This window comes from Erinaceus europaeus, chromosome 6 (genome assembly GCF_950295315.1).
Source record: "Erinaceus europaeus chromosome 6, mEriEur2.1, whole genome shotgun sequence".
NCBI lineage: Eukaryota > Metazoa > Chordata > Mammalia > Eulipotyphla > Erinaceidae > Erinaceus > Erinaceus europaeus.
The window spans coordinates 4,006,513-4,014,830 of NC_080167.1; positions in this window are offsets into that span (position 1 = coordinate 4,006,513).

Sequence of the window (8,318 nt, forward strand, 5' to 3'; positions counted from 1 at the left end):
ATAAAGCAACAAGGGCAACCAAAGGGACTATATATATATTTAAAGAAGAAAAGAGAAGACACAGTCCCCAAGAGAGAGGCAGCAAGGCCGTTTAGAGTAGCTGGCAGCCTTACGGGGAGACCAGAGGAGGTCCATTGGCAAGGAGAGAGAGCCCACTGCCTGCTGGGCAGGAGGGTACCAGGCAGATGGGGTCTGTGGGGAAGGAAGGAAGGAAGGAAGGAAGGAAGGAAGGAAGGAAGGAAGGAAGGAAGGAAGGAGTGTGGGCAGCCACCTCAGCTTCAGGGGCCCATTTCTGTCCTGCTCAGCTGCCAGGTGAGGTGACTTAAAACGTCTGATATTCAGAATGACTGTGTGAGTTATTTGCAAATGTCTTCAGCCTGGGGAGAAGGGGGTTCGCTGCTCTGAACTGTCAGCCTGGCAGAAAGAAGCCTTAGGCCTTTTGAGATAGCCCCTCTCAGTCACAGGACCCCCAGTTGCACACCAGGACATGAGCACCCCGGCTGCTAAGCTCCAAAGACCCAGTTCCTTGGTAGCACAGCCTGAGCCTGGTCTGTGAGGAAGCGTGTCAGCTCCAGCCCAGCCCCAGATTCCCCAGATTCCCCAGCTTCAGCCAGCAAGTTCAGCAGTAAAGGCAGACTGAGAGGCCATGGTGTGGGCCAGAGGCATCATGGGAGCTCAGGGCTGGACAGGTGCAAAGCCCACCCACCCAACAGAAAGCAGAACAGAGCCGCCAGGAGACGGCTCAGCAGTTAGAGCGTGAGGGAGGCGAGGCCTTGGGCTCAAGCTTTTGGCATCATGGGTGGGGTGACGGGATGGTGGTGTGGTGTCTCTCCTCTCTCAAGCTCTGCTTCCCCTTCTGTGCTCCCAGTGTCTGTAAATAAAAAAGAAAAGAAAAGAAAAAAAGGAGAACTGGGTTTGCTCTGTGTTCTCATGCATGGCCCCTGGGCCCGTGTGCTGCTGCATGAAGTCAGAATAAGAACAGAAAGGAGGAGGAGGAGGAGGAGGAGGAGGAGGAGGAGGAGGAGGAGGAGGAGGAGGAGGAGGAGGAGGAGGAGGATTCGATTGAGTTGGTGCCTCTATTCACCTGGTTTGGATACTCTTGTATCTTTAAACCAGCCACATCCTGGCTTTTTTAGAGGTCTCCATGACTTGCATGTTTTTTGTTTTGTTTTGTTTTGTTTTGTTTTGTTTTGTTTTTTGCCTCCAGGGTTATCGTTGGGGCTCAGTGCCGGCACTACAAATCCACTGCTCCTGGCGGCCATTCCTTCTTCCATTTTATTGGCTAGAACAGAGAGAAATTGAGAGAGGAGGGGAAGACAGAGAGGGAGAGAGAGATACCTGCAGACCTGCTTCACCACTTGTGAAGCGACTCCCCGCCCTGCACCCACCACTGCAGGTAAGGAGCCGGGGGCTCAAACCTGGAGCCTTTCTCCGGTCCTTGTGCTTCGCACTATGTGCGCTTAACCCGCTGTGCCACCTCCTGGCCCCCATGACTTACATCTTTTGTTTTGTTTTTCTTCCAGAGATGCTTCTGGGAAAGGAGTGAGGGCAGCCTGACAGGGATGCCCTGATTCTGTTCCTGTAATAATACACCCTGCCTTCCCCCCACCCTGGAGTCCTTAACAAAAGACAGATGCTAATTGGAATTTCCACTGGCTCAGCTTTCATTACACCAAACCTATCTTGATCTACCGTGGCCCTCTGATCAACAGGGAGAGGAAAATCAATACGCAGACCGGAAAAAAAAAATTTGGATGTGTTCTACTTCTAATTCCAATTTTATGTTCTAATCATGTTTTAATGTGGGTCCTAATTACCATAATTAAGCTGCCTGTGACAGCGCTGGCTGGGACAGAGCCTGTTACTATTCTCAGATGACGTAGGGAAGGCTTTCCCCGGGTTCCGGGTGCATTCTGTCATCTGGGTGGTTTGGGAGTGCCACAGGGAGGCAGGAACAAGGTGTATGTGTGTAAGAGAGAGAGAGAGAGAGTTCTGGAACCCTGAAGCCAGCTAGGAGAGTCTTGTCTCTAAGGTCCACAGCAGGCCTGGTGTCATGCCACGAGACAGCCACCACACATTCGTGGGGTGTCTCTACGGGCCGGGGCCTGCTTCCCTTCCTCCCGGGTGTCACGTCCGTGAGAAAGCCCAGAGGTGTGGGAGCTGTGTACACACCTGACCCCGTGGGGCCCCGAGGAAGCCAGTTCTTTGTGGAGACATTAAGATTCTCTGGAGCTGACGACACAGAGTGGGAGGGTGAGGGGGTTCAGCTGCTGCACCTCCTGGCTGAGGTGGCAGTGTTTGCAGACACGGGAGGGAGATTGCTCGGTGAGGGTTCAAGAAGTGGTGCAGGGTGAAGCTGGGGTCAGAGCAGGGACCCACAGGCGATAGTGAGCTCCGGGCAGGCCGAGGAAGTGGACCCTGCCCTGACGGGACTGGCTCAGCCTTTGTCTCTGGGTGTGCTGTGCTTCGGGCTGTGTTCAGCTTGTAGGATGAGCCCCAGGGAGCCTGAGAGAAGCACTCAGGTCTGATGTAACCAATAGAGGCGCCCCCCACCCCCCCAGGACCAGGGGAGACTCATCCTGCAGTGACCCCCAGGATCTGGCCCCAGCTCATCACTTTAACACCCTCTGTTCAAGGCCGTGGGGCTGGGGAGCCCTGAGGTGCTTGAGCATTTGGCCCAAGACGACCAGTAAGTGTGAGGCAGAAGAGTATTTCTGACCCCAGTTAACACAAAGCTGTGGAGAGCTGTATTTTAGCCACAGGGAGACCAACTGCAGACATTAACATTTGGTCTGTTTGCTTACTTAGTGTACAGGGGAAGAAGAAAGGCAGAGTGCTTATGGAAGTACGGGGGAGAAGACAAACACACATGAGGGAGGCTAAGGCGCTACAGACACTGTCGAGATGAAGGGAGGCGCAGGCTGGTGGTGCATGGAGGCAGTCATGTCTGACGGTGGGCGGTGGGGGCGCGGGGTGCGGGGCGAGAGAGAAAATCAAGCAGCCGTGAAAACAGTCCCACCTGGTGCAGTGTGAATTAGCTGCAGGGTAGAAGACTCTGCTTAGGCCTTGCTCAGGGGCAAACAGAAAAGAAATATTTCTCTGCAAGTCTTGAGAGAAGAAAATGAGGAACTAGAATTTCCAGGTAATTAAGGGTGTTTTATGTAAAGGCATGATTCCTCCCCTACCTCTGAGAAAGTAAAAAAGAAAAAAGAAAGAAAGAAAGAAAAGAAGGAAGTGAGGGAGGGAGGGAGGGAGGGAGGAAGAAGTTACGAAGGGATGGCATCAACTTCATAGGGTTTTAGATGGAGCTTGAAGGAGTCCTGTGAAGTGAGATCAGCCAGAAAGAGCAGCACAAATATGGGAGGATCCCACTCACAGGCAGAACTTAAGAAATAAGGACAGGGGCCAGGCTGTGGTGTTCCCATTCGAGCTCACACGTAATAGTGCTCAAGGACCCAAGTTCGAGCCCCCGGTCCCTACCCACAGGGGGGAACGTTTGCAAGGCGTGAGAATATAAAGAAATATTTCTTTTCTGTTTACCCCTGAGCAAGGCCTAAGTAGACGTGACTCGCTCCATGCACCAGCCTGTGTCTCCCTTCATCTCTCTCTCTCTCTCTCTCTCTCTCTCTCTCTCCCCCTCTCTTTATCTATCATCTATCATCTATCATCTATCATCTATCATCTATTTCTTTCTGTTTGTATCAATAACCTGAATATCTTTCCTCTCTTCCTGAGACTGGCCACGCCTTTTGTGAAATATCCACCACCCGCTGGATGGGCTAAGGAGATCCTGGGCTACGAAACATTAACTTCCTGGAATACATGTGACTCCCCTGTTCCTTTGTCTGGGAAACTCCCATCTGCTCGTTCCCACGCTGGAGCCGCTTCACAGGAAGTGAGTGACGGTGGTCCCTGGACCTGCCAGCTAACACTGCTTGGTGTCACTTTGTATCTTCTTTTGTGTGTTTCTTTTTCCCAGAGCACACAGCTCAGCTCTGGTTTATGGTGGTGCAGGGGATTGAACCTGGGTGCTCAGCGGGGAGACTCAGCTCCTTGATGACTAGGGAAGCCTCCTCAGAGGCTTCTTGTCATGACTCTATAGCTTCTGGTGACGTTTTCTGTTCGTGGGGATGACTTTAAAGTTACTGAACTGAACGTGCTCTTTGTATGTTTTTTTCCCTCTCTGCCTCCTCCTCCTCCCCCTCCCGCTCCCCTCCTCCTTCTCCTTCTCCTCCTCTGCCTTTTCACTGCCTTCAGGGTTACTTAGAGCTCAGTCTCTAGGACAAATTCACCGCTCCAGGCAATCAGTCACCCCTTCCCACTCCCTTCCCACTCCCTTCCTCCCTCCCTTCCTTCTTCCCCCCATTTCTCTTTCTTTTTCTTTCTTTCTCTCTCTTCCTTTCTATCTTCCTTTCTTCCTTCCTTGCCTTCTCACTTTCTTTTCTTTCTTCCATCCTTCACTCTCTCTCTCTTTAAATTTTTGTATTAGCTTTTTATTATTATTATTTTTTTGCCTCCAGGGTTATTGCTGGGGCTCAGTGCCTGCACTACAAATCCACTGCTCCTGGAGGCCATTTTTTCCCATTTTTGTTGCTCTTCTTGTTTATTGTTGTTATTATTATTGTTGTTGTCATTGTTGGATAGGACAGAGAAATGGAGAGAGGAGGGGAAGACAGAGAGGGGGAGAGAAAGACAGACACCTGCAGACCTGCTTCACCGCCTGTGCAGCGACTCCCCTGCAGGTGGGGAGCCGGGGGCTCAAACCGGGATCCTTACGCCAGTCCCTGCGCTTTGTGTCATGTGCACTTAACCCGCTGTGCTACCCTCTGGCCCCCAATTTTTTAAATTATCTTTATTTATTAGACAGAGACAGTCAGAAATCAAAAAGGAAGGGGGAGATAGAGGGGAAAATAAGATAGAAATGTAGAGATGTAACCCTGCTTCATCTCTCATGAAGCTTTGCCCCTGCAGGTGAGGATCGGGTGCTTGCTTTTTTTTTTTTTTAATACCCTTTTCTTAGATTTATCATAAAGATAAAAATATTTAAAGTTTGTTCTGGTTCAATGAACTGATATTTTGAAGTATAGTTTATGCTTTCATGCCAAGACCACAAAGATTTTTCTTTTTATAATTCTAGCTCCTACATTTAAGCCTATGGTCTCTTTTGAGTGATTGTTTCTGTGGTTTGAGGTCAGAGACAACATTTTCTCTCTCTCTCTGTATATGGCTAGTCAATTCTTTCCACATCATGTAATGAAAAGATTGTCCTTTCCCCAGTGAGCAGCTGGCAGCTTTATTGGGAATCGATGGCCCTATGTGTGTGAGTCTATTTCTCAAGTCCCTGTTCCACCCCACTGGTCTGTACATCTGTCCTGACACCGAGCCCACAATTTCCGTCTCACATATTTTCAAATCCGGCAGTATAAGGACTCCAGCCTTCTCTTTCCTTGAAAACATTATTTTTGTTCTTTTCGGCTCTTTGTCTTCCCTAGGGATTATAAAGTCTTCTTTTGAAATCCCTGCAAAGCAAACAGACAGACAGACAGACAGACAGACAGACAGACAGAAGGCCCTTGGGGTTGTACGGCCTCTGTGGCACCCTGGGCATGGCCGTACATCTGGGCAAGGGGAAATCTTCTGCCCCACATCCAGGGGCCTCTCCTGCCTGCTCCCACTTCTCTCCTTCAGACTCCATAGTTCTTGGGGTTTAGAACCACTGACCTCGGGTTCTGCTGGTCCTGAGCAGGGGGCAGAGGGTGGGGTGGGGGTGGGGAAACAGTTACCCTGGACTCTCAGACTCTTGACCCGCCAACAGGCCCAAACAGACCCAACCCAGGACAGCCAAAGTTTCGGCTTCTCACTCTCTTGGGCAACTGCAGTTTTTCATCTTTTTCTCTTCCATTTTCTTTTGTCCCCTTCCCTCCACTTTCTACCTTTTCCTTCCCCTCCCCTCCCCTCCCCTCCCCTCCCCTCTCCTCCCCTCCCCTCCCCTCTCCTCCCTTCCCCTCCTCTCTCCTCTCCTCCTCTTCTCCTCTCCTGTCCCCTTTTCTATTCTTTCCCCTCCCCTTCCCTTCTTCCTCGCTCCTCTACTCCCCTCTCTTCCTTTCCCCTCTGCCCTCATGCCTTCCTTCCCCCTCCCCTCTCTTCCTTTCTCCCCTGCCCTCCCCTCCCACCCCTTCCCCTCTCCTCCCCACCTCTCTCCCCTTCTCCCCTGCCCTCTCATCCCTTCCTTCTTCTCCAGGAGCACCGGGCGGGTGTCTCCAGCCTCCTCAGTGCCGACACACCAGGTGTGTTGGACCCTCCTCTCCGTCAGCCATTGGGAGCAGCCCGGCTCCTGCAGGCTCTGTGGGCACTGCTGCTCTCCCCTGCCAGGTCGGGGAGGGGGACAGGGAGGAGAAAAGTATTTGTATATATTCTGCTACTTACTCATTTACACTTTTTGGAAAACTCATGATTCGAGAACTGTGCCCAGGCATCCCCAACCTCTGTGCACCCCCTTGCAATGCCAAGGGTGCCACACACCCGGGCTGGCTCTGGCCTTGTCTGCCTCCAGGAGGCTCTGGGAATCAGAGGAAGTGTGAGGAGAGGGTTGAGGAAGCCGTATGTCGGGCTTTTCGTGTGGTGAGGCCTCTTCCCGGGCACAAACTCCTGGCTTACCCACTCTGTGGTGCACCAGATGCGGGGGCCCAGAAGGAATGTTCCGGGGCAGTAGGAGTGAGCCGACTGGATCTCTCCCTGTTTTTGTAGCTAGAGACGTAACCAGAGATCACCAGGGCAATGTTTCATGAACAATCCGTTTATTGAACAGCAAAGGAGGGTTTATAAAGGGGTTGTAGGGGGAAGTCAGTTATCCATTCCATATATGGTTTGGGAGAAGAGGGACAAAGAGAAGTAGGGGGTTGGGAAAAGGTCTGAGCATTCCTAGTAAATGTTGAACAAGGGGTTTAGTTGATCAAAGGAACGAAGGAAGTAGGGTTATCAATAACCAGCAGGCAGAGAGGAGCCATAAGAGAGGAGATGGATCATGTAAGATTAAAAGAACTGGAGGAGGTGGAGGAGTAAGGAGAATGTTCTTGGTTACAATTTGATGGAGCAGAACAATGATGTGTGGGCCATGTATGGTCAGAGACGATGGACTTCTATTAACCTCTGAGTAAACGAACCAACTGGTTTGAGAACAAGGAAATGGGCAGCACGTAGAGACTTTTGTGAGGCAGGGAGGCTGACAGAGCAGACCTTTTCTGGTGGTCGTGATCTCAGGTAGAGAGAGACTGATAGGAAAGGTCATGCCATCCAGACTCCCACTTTTCTACAGAAGGTCCCACACCAAGCTCAACCATGCCTCACAGTTTCCCCACAGCCATACTCACTGAATGGGAGGCCTGGTCCCTGTGGCCGGCCGTCTCTCTCTCCCCTGCCTTTCTGGCGTGGCTATGGCCGTGTCCTGTGGAATGATGGATGGAGTGAGAGCTGCAGGCACAGCACATTTGCTGAGTGACTTATTTGCCAAGCTGGAGACTGGAACGCACTACATCAGCCTGTCTATGCAGACACTTATTTGTTTAGTTTTTATGACTGACAGTGACAGCCAGCTCACTAGGAACTCACTGTGACTGGCCTGGGAGACGGAGCTGGTCTTGGTGCCAACCTGCCATCTGCAGCAGTCTTTATAGGAAAACAACAACAACAACAGAAGCAATAACAGTAGCTGCAGAAACCAACACCCTTGGGTGTCTCTGTGTTTGTCAAGCACCACTCTGAGGACTCGGTGTTGCTAAGCCCACCTGGTCTGTGATGCAGCCTTGGAGTGAGGTGGGGGATTCTTGGGGACCTAGTACTTCTGGGGGCAGGGGGGCACCTTGTGGCTCTGTGTCCTCACACCCATGGGGGCTGGCACCAGCTTTGAATAGTTCCTGTCAGAATCGGAACTGGGGGTGGGAGTAGACTGCATCATGGTTCTGCAAAGAGATTCTCATGCTGAGGCTCCAAAGTCCCAGGTTCAGTCTCCTGCACCACCATCAGTCAGAGCTAAGCAGTGCTCTGAAACAAGAAAGAAAGAAAGACAGAAAGACAGAAAGAGAGAGAAAGGAAAAGAGAAAGAGAGAAGGAAAGAAAGAAAGAAAGACAGAAAGAGAGAGAAAGGAAAAGAGAAAGAGAGAAGGAAAGAAAGAGAGAAGGAAAGAAAGAAAGAAAGAAAGAAAGAAAGAAAGAAAGAGAGAGAGGAAGAGAGAGAGGAGAAGGTGTGGGGCTGAAGACATGGCTCGGTGTCAGAGCACAAGACTTGCTCGAGGCCCCAGATTGGAGCCCCTGTATTACAG